The sequence below is a fragment of the Onychomys torridus genome, chromosome 14 (genome assembly GCF_903995425.1).
Source record: "Onychomys torridus chromosome 14, mOncTor1.1, whole genome shotgun sequence".
NCBI lineage: Eukaryota > Metazoa > Chordata > Mammalia > Rodentia > Cricetidae > Onychomys > Onychomys torridus.
In genome coordinates this window covers 35,179,999-35,200,139 of record NC_050456.1, presented here as the reverse complement: position 1 = coordinate 35,200,139, position 20,141 = coordinate 35,179,999, and the positions used below count along the sequence as shown (strand labels likewise).

Here is a 20,141-nt window from a genome sequence, read left to right as displayed (position 1 = left end):
TGGAATCATCAGGACAGTTATGAAGGCTATTTTTGTCTTTGACTGAGTTTGGTAAAGCTGAGCTCAAAATTCAATTTCCTTGCATGTCGAAGGTCAAACAACCTATGTAGCCATACTCAATAAAAAGGAGCTTTTAGCTAGGTACAAATAAGTTTTTATCAATGGAGGATTGAGGCTGCTGTGCAACTTCTATGAAAAATGCACCAATCAGTGCTCAGAAAGCTATGACAGCATTTTCTTTTCAAGAAGAAAAAAATATTCTGCATACGAAAGTCTGCATAATGCCTTGGTGGAAAGGAACTGCTACTACTACAGTGTGTAAGTTGCTAAATTTTAGTAGCATTTATTATAATAAAAATTACTATCATAATTGCACCCTCTACACTCACAAGAGTTAAAAACTGTCATCTCGCTATTTTTAAAAGGAATATGCATGAACTGCTTCTGATACGTTTGCTAGACTTCTATTTATACTTTTTTCTTTTGAATAAAAGAATTTTAATCTCATAGTAGATATTTTAATAACATCTGTCATCTCTAAATTACAAATTCCGAGATTGATTTGCCATGGAACATTCCTCTCCTTCCCTTGTCTTGCTTATGCTTACTTCACCAATTTGAATTATATGAAGATTTCTAAGCCCTGTCACTGGAAGCAATTTCATCACCATGGCGTACCCCTCTACTGCTGTTAACGGATGTTCATTTTCATATTGTGACAAAAAAAAAGTTATAGTTAGGTCTAGCTTTTCTCACCAAATCATTAAATAGTTTAAATAAAAAAAAATTGCTCTCCTACAGAGATCACACAACTGTGTTTTCTAACCCCATGATGGAGCCCTATCCTATACACAAGGCTCTCTTTGTTTCTTAATTTTTGGATGGGATCCAAGAAGTCTTACACTGAATGCTATGTTCACAGATAGACTGCAACATTCTAGTGCATTAAAGGAACACAGATTGTTACCAGTTTATTTTCAAATGTAAATGTTTATAATTTAAATTTTTCATTATCTATTCTGGTCCTCAAGAGAACCTAAAACAAATAGCTACATTTTAGTTTCAGTGGATGGTGATGAGGTTTAAGAGTTTTTCCTCAGCCAGATTCAAGTATAGGAGGAAAAAGTGTCAATAGAAGCTGAATGATTTGAAATATTTTTAGATATCATTAAGTGAAAAATATTGCATATATATATATACATTTATTATGTATCAAATTAGCAAGTAATTTACTATCAAGGAAAAGATATGCAAATGTGTTGCTTAGAATCTTAATACATAAATGAAAAATGGGGGAGAAGGATGAAGACTACTTAAGGTCATTTCTCAAGTGACAGCTAACAAATGTTCTCTTTGCTAAGAAAAATGAACAGTTTACTAATGGCAAAATGTTTTCTAAATACTCAGATGAGCATACCACTGCTTTGCCTTTTGAAAACAACAAAAAATCTCTTATTTACATTTCATAAAGGATTTAAATAATCCCCTGGAGATGACCTTTCTAGAGTAGCGGATAATTTTGCTATTACGATGCCACTTCCTGGTGTTCTTATTGAAGTCTGTGACATTTCCACAGGAATTTAGATAGAAATACGAAAGCAATAAGAAATGCATTCATAAGAATAAAACATGCCTAGCTATGTGACCCTAACAAGACAAGCTAAATACATTAACTCTGCTTATTTCATATTGAAAGACCAGATGGTAGGTAGTAAGAAAAATTCATAGAACATAAATCTTAATTCAAACTGTACTCTTCAAATTGTAGTGATAAGCCCATAATCCTTTTTGAAAAAGACTGATAGTCTCTTCTATTCTTTCGACTGTGTGTGAATGTATGGAGATGTGCAGACCTGTAGCTCCTTATGTACAAAAATGCTGATAACTTAGAAGTTATAACTTCTACCCTCTTTAGTGATTAGAATGTTAAGCATATTGTCACCTAGAACTACGTTCACAACAGTTTGAGATATTTTCCCAATGAAATGTGCATTTTATTTTTTCATCTATATCTTACACAGAAGATCTTTGTTCTTAGGTTTTTTTTAATGATATGTTTCAATTACAAAAAAGGCCATCATTTTGCAATGTGATTTCGTGTGCTACCAGAACTTCAAAAACAAACAGAACAGTTAACTTCTTTGAACTAGTCATCAACCTGTATCACCAGGTTTATTTTTGTAATATATCTGCACCTGATATGCTGTTTCTCAGCACTTTTGTTTGTTAAAGCATTTCATTGATTTTCAAGAGAATTATGCCTACAGCAATTCACAACAAACATTACTGTAAAATCATTTGTTTTTTAATGTAATTGAATAAAATTAGTATTTTAATTACCATACTAAACAAGCTCATGAATGCTCCTTAATTACATGGGTTTATATTCTAACAGAGAAGGCTCATGGGATTAGTACTAAGTTGGACACTTACAACTTAGTGCAAGAGAATACATTGAATTTATATATATTATATTTTGTTTCAGAACAAACCTGTGAGTTAGACACTGTTAACATCTTTGCTTTACAAATGTGGAAAATGAAATGTAAAGGAATTTAAGTTCATATATGTGAAAAGCACAGAGCTAATAAGAAGTCTATTTAAACCTGACCTGAAAGCTCTGAGGAAGAGCATATCACACTGAAAACTGATATTTTATAGTAGTCTACCCTGAACAAGAAACAAACAATGGTGTTACTGTGTGTATGAAATCTGGAGCATCAACTTCCATTTACTAATAAGAGTAAACAACATGATTGAAAATGAGCAGATGTCATTTCCACTAATGTTTCTTCAGATGCTGAGTCCTCTATGGTGTTTGTAATAAATAATGTATTGGTAGACTCTGCCACAAGTCTCTTCTCTATGAGTTTTGCTCCCCCATGGTACTGTCACTTCAAGAGTTAACTGGGCATGTTTTGAATAGCTCTCTACAACAGATGGCTCAGGTTGATGTATTTTGTTTCTACCATCATTGTCCTAGTATCATATGAATTTGTCCACAATGAAAAAGATGAGTTCGTGGCAGATTATCACCTGCCAAGATTAAATATGAAACTTTCATCATATTACTCTTCTCTGATTTTCGGGACGAAGTCATTTCTTCCAGGCATGTGTGCATGCCTTCTCACATGTGCTTATATTTTGTTGCACTATCTTGCCTGACAAGTTCTGGAGAGAAGTTTATTTCATTCCATATTATTTTTATAAATTAATTTTAAAAAATTATGTTTGTGTGTGTGTGTGTGTGTGCGCGTGTGCGTGTGCGTGTGCGTGTGCGTGTGTGTGTGTGTACATGCTGTTGTGGGTATGTGCATATGAAGGAAAGAAGGAAGTAATAATAATCCCTCTTTGATTGCTTTTCATCTCATTTTTGAGACAGGGTCTGTCACTGAACATGGCTGTCATCCTTTAGCTAGACTGGCTCACCAACAAGCCTTAGGGATCTTCCTGTCCCTGTGCCTGAAGATTTAGGCTTACAAATATAGTAAAACACACCCAGGTTTTATTATTTACCTGAGTGCTGAGGGTTTGAAATCAGGCCTTCACACTTATATCTCATGTACTTTGTAGAGAAAGCCATCTCCCTAGCTCTGTCCTTTCTCTTTTCTGCAAGTGTTTTTAATTGATATGGGGGAGATAAGCCACTAAAAGCTTTTGGTAGAATCATAGCAATGCATGGGGATACAGGAAGTAGAAGGCGGACATGGTCTTTTAACTCAGAGTGTTTCATGAAGAGATACAAAGAAACATGAAAACCGGACAATGAATTATTGATGGCAGCAATTAGTACTTTTCTATTAGTATTTCCAAAAAAAAATTGTCACATAGTATTTTTTGTCAAGTGGATTTTGTTTAAAAGGTTTAGAAGATATATGAGGTTATATATGGATATGCTTTCTATACAATGAAAAATAAGTCAATCTAGGAGTTCAGAAAAATCATATAGCATGTTGCCTTTATGAATCTTTGTCCCTAATCTGAGAAAACAAAAATATTTGGTTGTGTGAGGGACTAAGACCTCAAAGTAGTAAAGAAATAGTTGCCAATCATTCTTGTCCTGTAAGTCTTGTCATGCTATACAGATTACTATAGGACATTAATTTTAATCCCACCTGACAAAAGATAAGTCATTCTTGCTTAAGATTCCTTAGCACATGTTTCACGCACCCCTCCTCTGGATCATGCATGAAGCTGAGTCTGTGCTATCCTGTCATTAGGATATCCTGTTTTCGTTTGTTTGTTTGGTTGGTTGGTAGATTTGGGTTTGGTTTGGTTTGGTTTGGTTTGGTCTTTTTGTTTTTGTTGTTTCTTTGAAATTCATTCTGACACTCTTGAATCTTTCTAAGCATGATGCAGCTACCCTTATGTTAGAGGGTCAGGTCTCTGCAATCACCATAGTCAGCAGATGGTTATCTGAGGAAGTCAGGAGGATAATTGGTTCAACACAACTTAGTAACTAGTGTTGACTCAATCTTCAGGAATTTGATCCCAGTTTACTTGATTTTAGGCATATTTAAGCAGAGGACAATTTGACGAAAACTTTCCGAGTGATAACTAACTCGATGCCATGAGCACAATAAAGCTTAAGGCATGACTATGGGTTCTAAGTTTGATACCTTCCATAAAGATAAGTTCTATTGTTTGGCAAGTTCGTAAGGATCTGGGAGAGGATTTAGTGTGGTCTTGGCAACAAGAATAGGATGTAAATTACCAGACTGTTATTCAAATCTGCTTCTAGCCTTCTGGGAGGATAATAGGTTATGCAGACCTTCCTTTGAAGAGACAACCATGTGTGTTTAAAATTCCTAGTTCCCCCAAGTGTTTGTCTGTAACCACAAGGACTCTTGTGCCTCCCACATCAGAGGACTCCTTTAGAGAACTGAAACACTGCTGTCACCACACACAGAGTAGCAGCATTATTTCTCCCTTCCCCTGTCTGCTACCTAACACTCCAATATACCCCAGTCCACTAGACCTCAACACTATACTAAGAATTCTAGGCAACTGTAGCATGTTGAGAGTAGGAGAAAGTGTCTGTTCTAGGGAAGAAAACACCAACTTGTTACTCAGCATCAACTGGTCAGCTGAGGAAACACATATATGAGTAACATTATACAAAGGGAGCAGATTATATTTAGAAATATATGTGTATGTACAGATACACATATGTAATTAATGAATAAAAGAAGTCATGGGTTTACTTATTATTTTGAGAGAGGGTCTAATTAAGTTGCCTGGTTGGCCTTAATCTTACTTCTGGTAGCTAAGACAGCCATTTAACTTGGTGATGCCCCTGCCTCAGCTTTATGAGTAGATAGAATGAGTGACACCAGGCCCAGCTGTACCTTTTTGAAGGGATTTACTATTACTGATATCAAAGTTTATAAGTCAGTAATAAGCATTTTATAATGGAATAAAAATCTTACTCATGACATTTTCAAAACACATAACAGTTTACTATATTTGTACATAGTTGGACCTGTTTATATTTCTTCCTTTCTCCATACAATACTATTGTTTTCATGCTGAAATTGTACTTGAATTGAGGGATTGGAAAAGGAGGACCATGAATAAAGAATCAGAATTAAAAGGAGAGAAATATATTCAGGGCAGAATGAGTAGCCATGAAGAAATTGCTTTAGCTCTTGAGGGGAGTGTTGGTGTTTGGCATGGTGGAGAGCAGAATGCTCATAGGGAGGGACTCCTCTGACCCTCACTGTATCCCTGCCTCCTCTCCTATTTTAGGAAACTAACTGTTCAGAGGAAGAGAGACGGAAGAGGGAGCAAATGTTTAGACAAACATTTGCTAGTTTTGGAATGAACAAGTTCCTGAGATTTTCAGCTTGCATCTCTTCAGCGCTTATATTCCTACTGAAGCCAATTCATAGTTCTTATTTCTAACGTTTAGAATTCTCACTGTTTTTCCATCTAGCCTAAGTTTTATCAAATACGAATCATTTTTATTTGTGTCTGTCAAACCTATCATTTCTATTTTAAACTTAACAATCACTTTATCCTCCTCTGTTCTACAGTGTGGTCAGCATTTTGCTTTTCTCTGAAGTGCTGGGGAGTTTAAACTTGGACAAATTCTACCAGAGAGTTGCTGGAATATTACACCAATCTTTAAGATGCCTCTTTCTACTCTTATGGTGTAGCATTTTATTTTTTTGCTTCAGAATTCTTTCTTTTTCATCCCCATCTCCATAACATATGCTCAGTGCCCAGAGAACCCCAGAATTGCATATTCCCAGTTACTACCTGCCATAATCTCTTTTGTTTTCTCTCAGGTATGATCTCCACTTTGTATTCTGACTTCTCAGTTTACAACATGGTATTTTCTTCCTTCCTTCCTTCCTTCCTTCCTTTTCTTTCTTCCTTCCTTCTATTCTTTCTTTCTCTTTTCTTTCTGTTTTTGTTTGTGTTTCTGAGACAGGGCTTAACCTGGAACCTACTATATAAACCAAGCTAGCTTTGGACTTACAGAGATCTGCCTTTCTCTGCCTCCTGAGTTCTGGAATTAAAGATCTATACTACCACACCTGTTTGTATTCCTAATAATTTTAAATTTAGCAAGGCTGTTTGCTTTTTCTCTCACTGTTGTATACTATAATCTGTATCTTAACTAGAGTATGCTTTGATGGTCAGTTATAACACACACATGCAACCCAGAGTAGTGAATCACCCACCATTTGCTATGGTTCTCATATTTTAGTGGGAACAATGCTCTGTCATTAAGAAAAATGTCTTTTAGGTGTACTCACAATTGGATTCATTGAGTCCAAGATTAGTTGCCTAGCACATTGTAGCAAGTTGGACACTTTCATTCCAATAATTTCCCTTAATTTTAGGGAAGTGTTTGTTGCTTCAAATTTTTTTTGTGCTTTATGCATGTTCAGGACTTTAAGCAAAACACATCAGATGTGATAGTTTTCTTCTGCAAATGGCTTTGTTTACAGGTCACCGAGGAGAATTCCCTCATTTGTTAATAGAGTGAAGGCCATGTTGCTGTACTTATTGTCTAGAACATAAAACATAGGCCTTATCCCTCCATGCATAATGTAGAGAAAAATTCTTAAATGTTTCCACAGTTTGTAACAAGGAATAGATCTTGTGGGTGTCATGAAGAAACCACTGAGAAATGAGAGTTTGTAACTTTGGGTCTTTATGCTAAATTCTCAGTTACATCTTGGTAGCTAAGTCATTTTGTGTGTGTGTGTGTGTGTGTGTGTGTGTGTGTGTATGTAGGTGCATATATATGTATGTGTGTTTATTTGTATGTAAATATATAAGTGTATGATTGTGCCAGTATCCTTGTGTGTGTATGTGTTTGCATGTATGTGTGTATATGTATGTGTGTGTGTATGTGTTCCAGTGAAACCAAAGAGACTCACCCAATAAACAGTAGTGATGAAATCTTAGCTTTATTTTTATCACTGGTCTTTTCCCAAAGATTAATGCTTTAGTACTGTAGAAAGTACTTTAATAATATATAAGACAGAATTGTTTTTTAAAAATAAAGAAAAATACATTTCTTGAACCACAACACATGTTTATTTTATGTCAAGTTTCTTAGTTATCACAGTTTGTATTTTACTATAATGATCTGCCACAGGTATGCACACATGTATGTACACATATGCACATTTCAGTGTATGCACACATACATGACTGACACAATTTTTAGAACCATTTTAACAGTTCTAAGTCAAATGAGGACCACTTTGGGTAATGGGAAAAGTAGCTATTAATAACCCTTAATATCCATTTCCTAGGATGGATCTAAAAATCAGTATATGCTCTTAATTAAGCTTTCTAGGTTATTATCAGTAGAAAAATCAGGCACATTTTAGCACATTATGCTAAGAAGTATATATTGTATCATTTGCTTCTACTGCCTTCAAGAACAGATCAATCTTTAACAATAAAATGCAGATTACTACGTATGTTTTGAGACACCTGAGCAGTGCATTATGGGAGATATAAGTAGCACACTGAATATCTACTGCTATCTTTCCTGTAGATGACTTGAGTGGAAATTGGAAATCCTTTAGGAAATGAAAATGTATTGAAAATCCATTAGTAGCTTATTGAATATTAGCTAGGTTGAACAAAAAATCATGATTTTTTTTATTTATAATGGGGAGGGCTGAGTTCTAGCATTTTGCATGCTGGTCTATACAGCCATCTGCCACAGAGCCATATGCCATGAACTTGATCAATCTATAAGTGAGAAATCAAAAACAAATCTAAGAGTCTTAAGGGAAGGTTAGGATATTCAGGGAAGGTGGTTAGGATAGTCTTGGATCTTGTGCTGGCAAATACATAGGTTGTTTCCCTCCAACATTGTTTTCCTGCTTTATGTGGCCATCAGTGTTGAGCAAAGCCCGCCAGTGCTTTGTAATTAAGTGGAGTAGCTGGACTTCAGGTAGAAGCTTTGTGGAGCCTTTGTTAGTACAAACAATGAAGACACAGATGTGGAGGGACCTGGTAAAACTTATTGTACAAAAGCCTTCTGTAGCCAATTGTGCATAATTACATTCTGTATGTGACACTCTTCTTGAATGGAGAACAATTGATATCTCTGAGCCATCTGCTATCCTGTGTCTGTGCCAAGTGCCAACACTATAGGCAAAAACAGAGGTGAATGAGCGATGGTGTCCAATGTTACTCACTTGGAACCTAATTCTTAAGCAAATCTCTCCAGGCTGCAAAATATAACAAAATACAGTGACACTTTTTAGTAGATAATGATAGTGCTAATAATAGTTTTCACAAATCACTTGGAGCAAAGTGTGAAAACGAAAAGGCTTGTCTTAGAGCCTTGTATTCCTTATAGAAAAATTTCCCAATTCCCAATAGCCGATGCTGACTCTCAGTACAGAGGATAACAGTCATGTTGGTGCAGCAGAATGGTCTGTGGAGGTCTCTGGTTCTTCTATCAAGTATACCCTTTCCACAGAGTGCCTGATGACTGAAATTATGTGAGGTCTATTTACCTGTTATTTCCTTGATCAATATATCTTATCACCTCTTGTAAATCACTGATGCTCAACTTCTTTAGCCCTGCAGAACACTTGTCAGGAAAGATGGCATGTCCATTGCTCAATTTTATGAGTTTATGTACTTCTGAGAGTTTTTAATAAATGTATTTCGATTCAATAAATGAACTAAGGGAGAAAGGAACTATCAAAGAAACTGAAATTCACCCAAATTTAAAGTCTTAATAATGTTAAAACCAGTGTAGCCTAACATCTGAAATTTTAACTGGAGTCTAACTTGAGTAAAGAAGTTAAACATGAACAAATTATTGCATTCATACAAATGCAAAATCCTCTTCCCTCAATCCACTTCTTTTCAAGATAGAATCTTACATTAAAGGATATATACTAGATATTTTAAACAATAAACAAATTAATAAACGGTAATGTTAATTATATATACACACACACTGCATTCAGAAAATATTTGTTTTCATCACTCATTTCTAGTCACTTTCACATCTTCTTTCATTAATCTTAAAGTTTCACTGAAGAAATCTGAGCTTAATGGCATACACCTGCCCTTACAGCCCCTAAGAGGAGAATTCAGAAAGATCCAGAGTTCCTAAGCTATCTAGTAAGTCTTAGGCCAACCTGGACTGTGTGAAACTCCAATTTTTGATAGAAAAGAAAAAAGAAAAATAACACTTTGACAAGGAAAGTCTATTTATGAAATTTCCCAAATGTAGACAAGGGAAATTTGTCCCTGACTTGGTCCTGTTATCTAATCCAGAATCTTTGAAACAGTTCCCATTTGTGATTCATTTTCACTCAAGAAAACTTCATGTATTGTCAGGCACACTGACATATAAAATAGTTACACATGAAAATTTTGAAGATAGCAAGTCATAGAGAAATTTGTTTTAAAACAATGCATTAAAACATGTGTACTTTTATTATTTATCAATAATGAAAGCAAACTTTCGTACTAATGAACTAGATATGGTGGTTTATGTTTGCATGAATAATTTCATCATGTATGAATATTTGACACTGCAGGACAAAGAGAGTCCTCAATGATTTTCAGAGCTGATTGATATTCTTTTATAATCATTAGTGTTTAGAATGTTGCTTTTGCTTTTAGATGTGGCATGAAAGTGCAAACATATATTTAGTAGCCTTTCAGAAAATGTTGGAAATTCCAATCAAATCACCAAACCTAATTGATTTGACAGTTTTTTAAATGAAAAGTCAGCAACTCTGACAATAGTTTTTAAAATCTAGCTTTTAACACAATATAATCAAATAGTTACTTACTGTAGAATGATAATTAAAAACATTAATAATCTTTATTTTTCATAGTTAATCTTTATTTTATATTTCTATAAGAACAGAAAACTTGTCATATACTATGAAAACATCACAGTTCATAACATACAGTAGATTTACAAGGGGCCTAAGATATTGTAGGCAGTGTCTGGTGGCACCACATGGTTTGATGGACGTGAATGTGCATGTGTGTATTGAAAATCAAGGCTACAGTGAAGTCACGTGGGCAACACAGAGAGTACTAGTAAAATTGCTGTACATTCCTCGTGTGTTTGATTTGGAGTTAATTTTTGATTGTAATGTGTTACTGTTGTCAAACATATCATGACCCTGTATGGGCTCTTGACATCGTTTAAGGAGTTGGGCTCCGAACTATTAGCTTGAGAACAAATCTAAGGCTTCAGGATCCTTGGTATAGCTGTGCTCTTCTGAATTGAGTTATAATCCTCAAAAGCCCTAAAGAAAAGATAAAATAAATATGAAAATAAAGCAGACTGCTGACTATTGAAAAAGCAAGCTCCACTTTAAAATAATACTTTGTGGTAAATTTGGCAAATGCCTATTCAGAGACTTCAGGATTAATTGTAGTTTAGAATTACTTCTCTTAGTTCTGACTTAAAGTTTTGTCAGCATTAGAATAACTAGATGCATGGCAACAAGAAAAAAAATGGAACGTGGGCTATGTATAAAATTTGTATTTTTGATAACAAAAATCACAGCATGAAAGTAATTTCTGCTTCTTTCAGAGTTGGCAATTGCAAGTGTTTATATTCTGATTTATATTATGATTTCATTTACATTCTGTGTGCTTTGATTAGGATTTACATATCTGTGGGGTGGGTAAGCATACTTTTTTCTCAGCGTTCTTACAATCATAAAGCATTTGTTTAGAGGAAAGCCCAACTAATCAAAGAAATACCCTCCTATATGTTTACAGCCTTTACTGAAGCCTCGTTTCTATGTTAATCCAACACCTAAGTCAAAGACCATTTTGGAATATCTTTTTTAGAAAAAGATAGAGAAATAACAAGTCAATGTATACTAGAAAAATATGTTAGAAATAGAATTAGGGCAGTTATTTCAATGATTCCTGACTGTTCCTCTACAACAAATGAAGATTTGAAAATTAATGTAAGTTACTCATGTGAAAAATAAAACTCTACCTAGAGTTTAGAGTGTTTGAAACACAGGTACAGAAGCAATACTGAGGATATAGTTGCTGATCTGCATAGGGACTGAAATGTAGAGTTCTCCTTGGACATGTCCAGTGGAACCATATAAAACATACTGACGAATTTGTTAGGACATTCTATTCCCATTACTAAAACTGCAGCATTATGTTCATACTTGATAATGTCAATTATTATGTTAAATCTATACTCATAAATAAATTAATATTCAGATTCCTTTTATTGAATGTCGTCTTAGTAGGTATGATGAGGGGAACCACTTGTTGGATGAAAATAATTAGCGGAAATTCTCATCATCTCCCTTGCCTTTTGAGTGGTAAAAATAAGAGCTATAATGGTAGTTAAAGTCTAGCACACATCTGAATCTCTTCTCTTCCACCATGTAGTTCTCCCAACTCTAAAGGTTTTGAAACTGTAGACATATTGTTGTTTCTGAAAACCTGGCCTAAAACTAGAGACTCTGAAGTTCATTCCTGTAGAACACAGAGATTAAAAAAAAAAGAAGAAGAAAATACAAGTACTGACATGTATCACAGTTAGCTTGTAAATCTCTAAAACTGCTATTTGAGACATGCCCACTTTTTAATGTTTTGTTTGGGTGTGTTTTAGATAGAGACTTACCATATACTCCTATATAACCTGGTAGGTGATTTTTAGAGCAAGCTGGCCTCAGACTCACATAGGTCTTCCCGCTTCTACTTCCTGAGTGCTGGGATTAAAGGTGTGTTTTGATTAAACTTCTCTGGAAGCAGACTTAAAGATATTTTTAAAATATGTTTGTTGACATTGAAAAGCAATTGTAGATTCTGTTAATTTCAAATGTCTAAAATATAAAATATAAGTAATGTTATTTAAAATAAAAAATTATATAACCATATTGAAAAATACATTCCTCAGAAAAACATTAATAGAATTATTTTAGAGAAAGTTTAATAAATGATAAATAATAAACTTCTCATCATTGAATTGATAAAAACTAAATAAAGCACAGTTTTTCTACTAAAATAATTATTTTTCTTTATTTTACTCATTATGTTGCTTTAAAAGTATCTCTCTATAAATTTTCACAGACTTTTTTTTCCTGGTTTTTTTGAGACAGAGTTTCTCTGTGTAGCTTTGTGCCTTTCCTGGATCTCACTCTGTAGACCAGGCTGGCATCGAACTCACAGAGATTCCCAAATGCTGGGATTAAAGGCATGTGCCACCACTCCCTGGCAAATTTTCACAGACTTTTATATTTTACTTTAAAAATATTTTAGACTCATGTTTAAAGGAATGAAATTTTAGCTCTACCAACACATAAATTAATAGGCCAGTTGATAAATATTTCAAAATGTACAGTAGTTAAATAATTCAGGGAATCTGTACAAACTTCGAAGAAAGAGTCCATGGTTATTCTAGTTGGCATTTTAATATCAGTACTTATAGTGTGTGGTAACTTGCATTAACTGGGGGACCCACTGTAGATGACCTCTCAGACATAGTTTAGACCAATTAAAGGTTTTTATTCCAGCTGGCTGAGACTACACTTGGGTTTTTCTGGACCCAAGTGTAGCCCCTAGCTTTTAGAGCAAGGAAATTTAAAGGCAAGAAGCACACCACACCCTGGTATCTTGCTCTGCAGCTGCAGGAGGAAGATTTGCACAAACGAGCAGTTTAACAGAAGCTAAGCTAGCTGGAACATCTTGACCTCAGGTTTCTAGAACAAAGGTGGGTAATTTTCCATGTGATTCTCCATCAAGGAGATCAAATTCTAGTTAAACCTGAAATAGCCTCAGCAAGATACAAGATGGCAGAACCTCTGCACTGTCTTGCCCAGTTACAGTATTCTAATATTTTATATATAGCATCTACAGAATAAAGCATACATTTTTGAATGAAAAACTAACATACAGTAAGAGAATGAATTTTATTAAATTTAGAGGGTTTTGATGGGAATGACTGATACACAAATTGGTTTTCTGCATATTACATGTTACTGACTTAAGAAACTTTGTGTTGTGTGGGTATTTATTGTCTATAACTATTGCCTACGTGCTTTCTGCCTTATCATCTCTATGATTTCATTTATAGACATGCTGTTAGAAAGCTAGTTCCAGATTATTAGTCTTGGAGACCATTGAAGATGGACACCCTCCCTCAGGGTTGACTGAGTATCCTTATACCCTTTCCCTGCTAAATACAACAGCCCCTCCTTAGAATTTAAATTACCATATGAAAAGGTGCTGGTAGAAGGGCTTTGTTAGGGCAAGTCACTTTCTGCTCCTCATTTTAGGAATGGAGAAACCAGAGTTCTACCTCTGGCCCTGAGCGGAGGCCATTCCATACTATTGTCTTCTCTTCTAAGGGGGAATCTAACTTGGTCTGTCAATCATCTTCAGGAGCAGCTTGCGGCAGCTGCTTGGAGAGCTTCTCCCAGGAAGCACTGCTGAGCCTGCTGGCGGTTTGCTTGTCCTATGTCTTGCTTGCATGCTTGTTTGAGCCTCTGAGCTTTCCCATCCTTTCTCTGAAGCCTTCCTTCCCTTAGGGCATGCAGACTCTTGCCGTAGGTTAACACGCTATCTTCCTTGGACCCACCTGCACAGCTGTCTTCCTCTTTCATTCCCTTGCTAGGAAGTCTCTGACTTCCCAACCCACCCTCATGGCTTTTCTCTCAAGTGCTAATAAAAATAAAAACCTTGGGCTTCCTTTTGAGTCCATTTCAAAATTATTTTGTCAATAAGATGAAGAAAACTTCAGGGAATTCTAATGTCCCCAATAGCAGTGTTTTCCTTTGTGGGAAGGTTCCAATTTACTGATAACAATGCCTAGTGGCTGTAAGCAAAGTCTATTCTCTGTCAGTGTACAGCATCCACATCTGGAATCCTAACTCTTCTTCAAAGTTAAAGACACTTTCCTACATTCCCCTTGTGTTATGATTTAGTGCACCAATACACACACACACACACACACACACACACACACACACACACACACACACACACACCCCGCGCACAGGTTATTGCTTTTGGATATTTCTTTCCAGCTTCCAAAATGTTTGTTATCTGGAACTTGCTTCCTGCCAGTCATTTGATACAGTTACAAGAAAAGTTATGAATACACCAGACCTTCTCTCTAATCACACAGTTCTTTAAAAGCCAGTGTTAAATCTCAACCCCTGGGGCAAGTGGTTGAGGTGCCTATTTAACATATCAAAGTGAATCTGGCCACCGGATTCTGTCAACATCCCTCAGTTCCTACCTGTTACTGGGTCCTCCTGGCTTTCATTGCCCATCCCTACCCTGAACTCTCCAACCCCAGGGGCTAGGCTTCTCTTCCCTATGTTATCCAGCCATTTTGGCTATCTGCCCTTTTTGTACTTTTGCCCTCTGGCTGCTGCACCTAGTCATGCTGTGTTATCCTCCCACACTCCCCACCCCTCACCTCCACCCTCTGCTGTGTGAGCTCAGTCTGGTCATGTCTACTCTGGACTCTCCCAAAAGTCTCTGCCTCTGGATATGCTCTCCCACATATCTATAATAATCTTTCTCCTCCATCATACCTAGGAGCTGCCATGTCCTTTCCTTTTTATTTCAGGTCATAAGAAACTGTGGTCACACCACCTCACGCTAATATTCTATTCTGGATCATCTGAGCAGCAGTACTCTATTGTGCCCATCCTCACCTCCACTTCACCTTTCTGAAATTCCATTCAACATCTCAAGTTTAGTGTTTAAATGTCCTTGTAACTATTTCTAGCCTTCCTATGCTAGGCCATAAACCCTGTGAGGAGATGACCTGTACATACTGTTTCCTACAATGCCTGTAACACTGATTTACTTATAGTAGCGTTAAAAATTTGTAAGCTTGTCTATTCTTTGTATTCTTGTCTAACAAAGTTTCCAAGTTCAATACTGTTATTAGTTTGACCTGTCAGAATATAGACAGTATTCAAAATCTAGTATTTTCTTAATGGGTAGGGGAAAAAATGCCACACAGTTCTCTATAGTCTCAATACATATTTATTTATTACATATGAATGTGTTAGAGGCTCTTTAAAACCAGACATGGTCTAAAGTTTTACAAATATAAGATGCATATATTTTTACAAAGAGACTATGTTGAACACTGACTTATATGTACATACTATCAATACATTTTATATACAGAAAGTCCACAAAATGGCCTATTGCAAATTTTGTATATGAAAATAAAGACATCATTACTAAAACACATAGAGATTAAAAAAATAAAGGATCTTGCCTCCAAGCCCTCCTTGAAGAGAGATTTTGCACAGTAAATAGGGAACCTATTACTGTTCCCTGTGTTTTTCAGGGAAAACAGTTAACTTTGTGTTCTCAGAGGCCATGGAACAGCACCTCTCCTGTCACCAGCAGATCTCAAAAGCCGAGGCTGCAGCTCCACAGTCACTCAATAGAAAAGAGTTTATAACACACTGAAGAGTGATTTTCTTCTTTGGTCCTTGCTCTTCTGTGGGATTTAGTGACAATGTCTGTGTTCTCTTGTGTACTTGTTGATGGTTTAGGGTTATTTAGAGCCCAACTACTGTCAGCAGCTCAACACACTGCCATCTAAATTGCTACTCATAATTTTCCCTTTCATACAAATCCCTTCAGTGTCATGCTTGCTAGAGTGTTAGCATCTAAGGTAGATGTTTTTCTTAGATTATAACAAAGAATCCATTCTGCATATAATTAATCATCTCCTATGTATGAGCAGTTCCTGAGAAATTTTTTATTCAATTTTTATCTTGGTTAGAATAGGGAAATGACCACATTAACATTAACAGCAAGTGGTAACCATATTATGACATAATTATACTGATATTAAAATTAGAATCATTTGGCATTATATCCTTGCTTTGTTTTGTTTTGTTTTGTTTCCTGTGGGAAGTTTTATAAATAAATACAAAATGTGTGAATGATGCTTTCATTTTCAAAGAAAATAAAACATGGTATTGCTAAATAGAAAACACTCCAAAGAAAGCCATAAACTATGAGCACAAGAATAAGAAAAAAAAAAAAATCCCAGAATGTCTACTTCCCCCTGGGACATATAGTCTGTTAGCTGTTACTCCTAATCACTGAGCTGAAACAACCTCTGATGCTCTGGCTTAAGATATGATACCGGAATGTTGTCACCAAGTTCTTAATAACAATTTTGATGATTTCCCAATGTTTCTCCCAATTTCTATAGACTTAAGGGGGAAAAAACCTTATTTTTTTTAAGTACCAACTAAGATAAATGTAAATGGTCTGTGTGGTCTGCATGTGTTTTGTAATGGGTATATAGACTTAGATGACATTTGCCTAACAAAGGATCTATTTTCTAAATTAAATAGTTATTTTGTTAGACTTGTCAACATATGGAATGGTGAGTTATAATTGACTTTAAGTTGTAAGTGTAGTTATTTCAGCTACACTTTTCTTAGGCCAACATTTTCCATATTGAAGTTATTATTAAATTACCAATTCATTTTGTAGCATAGAAATGCAATAGATTGTCTAATTTTGACTATTGTGAACAGAAACAAATTAATTATTTTGCTTCTGTTTTGTGGATTAAAATTTTCCTATCTTTTAAAAATAAAACCACTCTTGTAATGAAGTCACAAATAAAATTTTTGGACATTTATACCATGGTAGTCCATCAGGTGAACCTCTGCCCTGTCTCACAGTACATATTTCTCGGTGAAATTCTATACAGTTAGGAGAGCAAAGCCATGGAGCTTTGCTTAAGGTTTTATGCTTTCACTGTCAATTATATTTTAATACATTTAGCTGCCATACAAATAGAAAAACCTATGACAGAGTTGAAAAACAGATAGTTTTATATATTCTTCCAAAACTCACATCTCCTTTTGCCTGCATTCTGTCCTTCCTTCTTGTTTAATATTACCCCTTCTTGGTTTCCTATACCAAGAGTTCTAGCTGTAGATAGATAGACAATGGATAGATAGGTAGGTAGATAGATAGATAGAGAGAGAGAGAGATAGAGAGAGAGAGAGAGAGAGATAGATAGATACAAAGAAAAATATATACATACATACATACATACATACATACATACATACATACATACATACACACATACATAGCAGATAGATAGGAGGCCAGAATCTTGAAATGATACCATAGTTTTCTTCTCTAGTCCTAGAAATTCTCCAGAGTGCTGCAAATTCCACAAGATTAATAATTTGATAGAACTAAGCATGTAACCATTGTGGCATCACACAGAATATTTTTATTGACCTAAAAGTCTTCTGTGTTTCACCTGTTCATAACTTCTTCTTCTCCTAATCCCTAGCAGCAGATAGTCTTTTTAATGTCTTTTTGGGTTTTACCCTTTCCAGAATACCATGCATATAGAGTTATTATATATATAATAAAGAAAGCAAACTCCATATGGAGTTTCATCGATGCCCTTTATCTTCTCTGAAGTAAGTTGACACTGCCAGGAGCAGACATGTCTTACTGTCATGAAAAGCCTTAGGTCTTTAAATATATTAAATTACCTGGGCCATCCATTTTCATTGGTGTCTGGTCCCTTGCTCTGAAAATACATTAATGCCTTTGATCCTAGCATTTGGGAGGCAGATATCCATCTGGATCTCTGTGAGTTCAAGACCACCTTGGACTATATGAGATTGACTCAGTCTAGAAGAGAAACAGAGCCAGGCAGTGGTGGCACACGCCTTTAATCCCAGTACTTGGGAGTCACATGCCTTCAATCCTAATACTTAGGATCTCACAACTTTAATCTCAGTATTTGGGAAGCACACAGGCCATTAATCCCAGGGAAGGAAGGAATGGCTGAGCAGACAAAGGTATATAAACCATGAGGAGATAGGCTACTGGACTGTCAGCTTTTTGTTAACCAATGAGAGTAATACAAATTCATAGTGTACAGAAGGATTATTCCACAGCAAAGAGTGACTTTACAAAAACAGAAATTTCAATTTTAATAAAAACTAACTTATTATGTATTCTATAGAAAATGCCTTTGATGTAATATCCAGAAGCTATCACAATGAAATAGTCTATCTACTTATTCTCAAATGACATTTTCTAAAAATTGTTTAGCTATAGAGTTTGAAATTGTATACTTTGTATTTGCACCTAAAGTCTGTAACTGGGAATATGTATGAGGTGCTTGAGAATATACATACATGAAGGAGGGATTGTCTTCAGATGTCAGGCAGAGAAGCAAGCCACATATTTAAGCCCGGTATAATTTGAAAAATGTTTCCTTGTGTAATACAATCCCCATTGCACAAGGAAGCATAATTACATTGACACTTGACTCAGGGTACATGTCATTTCTTCCAAGAAAATGGTTTCTGGAGAGATGCTGCCTGTACTAGCTCAAGGGTCTAAGGTCTGACCTGATATCAGTCACACAGATAGGGTAGAGACCATTTGGACTATTAGTCATCTCTGGTACTGATTGTGGGAACTTGGCGGAACCTCTGGCTATAAGGATCATTTAGATTACAAGTCTCTGGTCTTGGTTGTAAAAGCTTGATTAAGTCCTGGACCAACACATAATACAGATCATCAGGCTGTTTATCACTACCAAGACTCAGCTTTTTAGAAGGAATAGCAGGTTCTTCATGTTTCCCATTGGAAAGACAATCCTGTGTGCTAAACATTCCTGGTTTCTCTAGAGATCTGTAGGCATAAGCACCTTCTTACATGCTCCCAACACTTACTTAAGAGAATTCTCTTTATCTGTTTAAATGAGAGATCATGATGATAATTCACAAAGTTGTTGTTGGGACTAAATAAGTATAATGTGAAGTGTGCAAACATATTAATATAGAAACTAACCACAAAACATTATCATTTTATTTTTCTTCTACCTTCATCTAGAAAGATCTTACAAACTTACTGATAATTATTTAAAATAGAATGTTCCTACTCCTTTTAAACCAAGAAAAGAATAGATAACAAATGGTTCATTTGGGAAGTCTTTTGTTTTTAAGAATTAACTCTAATGTAGGTCTCTTTAGTAGTGAACATTAATACCAAAGTCATTAGTACTGTTTTCTGTTTCTGCATGGAAGTGCTCCATGTGATAACCATTCTTCTTTTCTAAAATGTTGTGACTAAAGACAGTCCAACACATGTTCAATATCCATCCCACACCCCATTAAAAGTTTTAAGAATAGGTCTATTAATGTTATCAATATTGTTTTAAAGATTTTTGTGATTCTTTATTGGATAAAATTATTTTTTGGTAACTAATACAGAATTAAACAGAATCACCTCATTTTATTTTCATGCCTTTTTAAAATTTAAATGCTCTCATCATGTAGTATATAAAAATATGAAAGCTTCATGGTTTTGTGCATTGCCCTTGCACAAGAGTCATGCCAATCTGTGTATCATTTGAATTTTAGTATATGTGCTGCCAAAGAGAGCACAAGATTTTTATGATTCTTAAATAGATTATTTTTTATAAAGTGAAAGTACATGTTGCTTTCATCCCCGGTACTCATCTAAAATTGGCAATTGTTGCCCAGAAGTCATTGCAAAAGTTGATTATTTATGCAATGTCAAAAGAACTTGCAAAATAGTTTCTGATCCCTCTGTTAAGACATAAAAGCTAATAGAGACTTTTCCCTACAGTATTCTACATC

At 35.3% G+C, this 20,141-nt stretch overlaps 1 protein-coding gene and 1 non-coding gene across 4 annotated transcripts in view; one reads left to right on the top strand and one right to left on the bottom strand.

Annotated features, from left to right (window-relative positions):
- Mdga2 (MAM domain containing glycosylphosphatidylinositol anchor 2) overlaps nucleotides 1–20,141 on the top strand; it is an 818,335-nt gene that overhangs the window by 646,027 nt on the left and 152,167 nt on the right. The window lies entirely within an intron of this gene.
- On the bottom strand, nucleotides 19,822–19,925 carry LOC118595886. Its single transcript, XR_004946582.1, has one exon. It is a non-coding gene; the product is annotated as a U6 spliceosomal RNA (small nuclear RNA).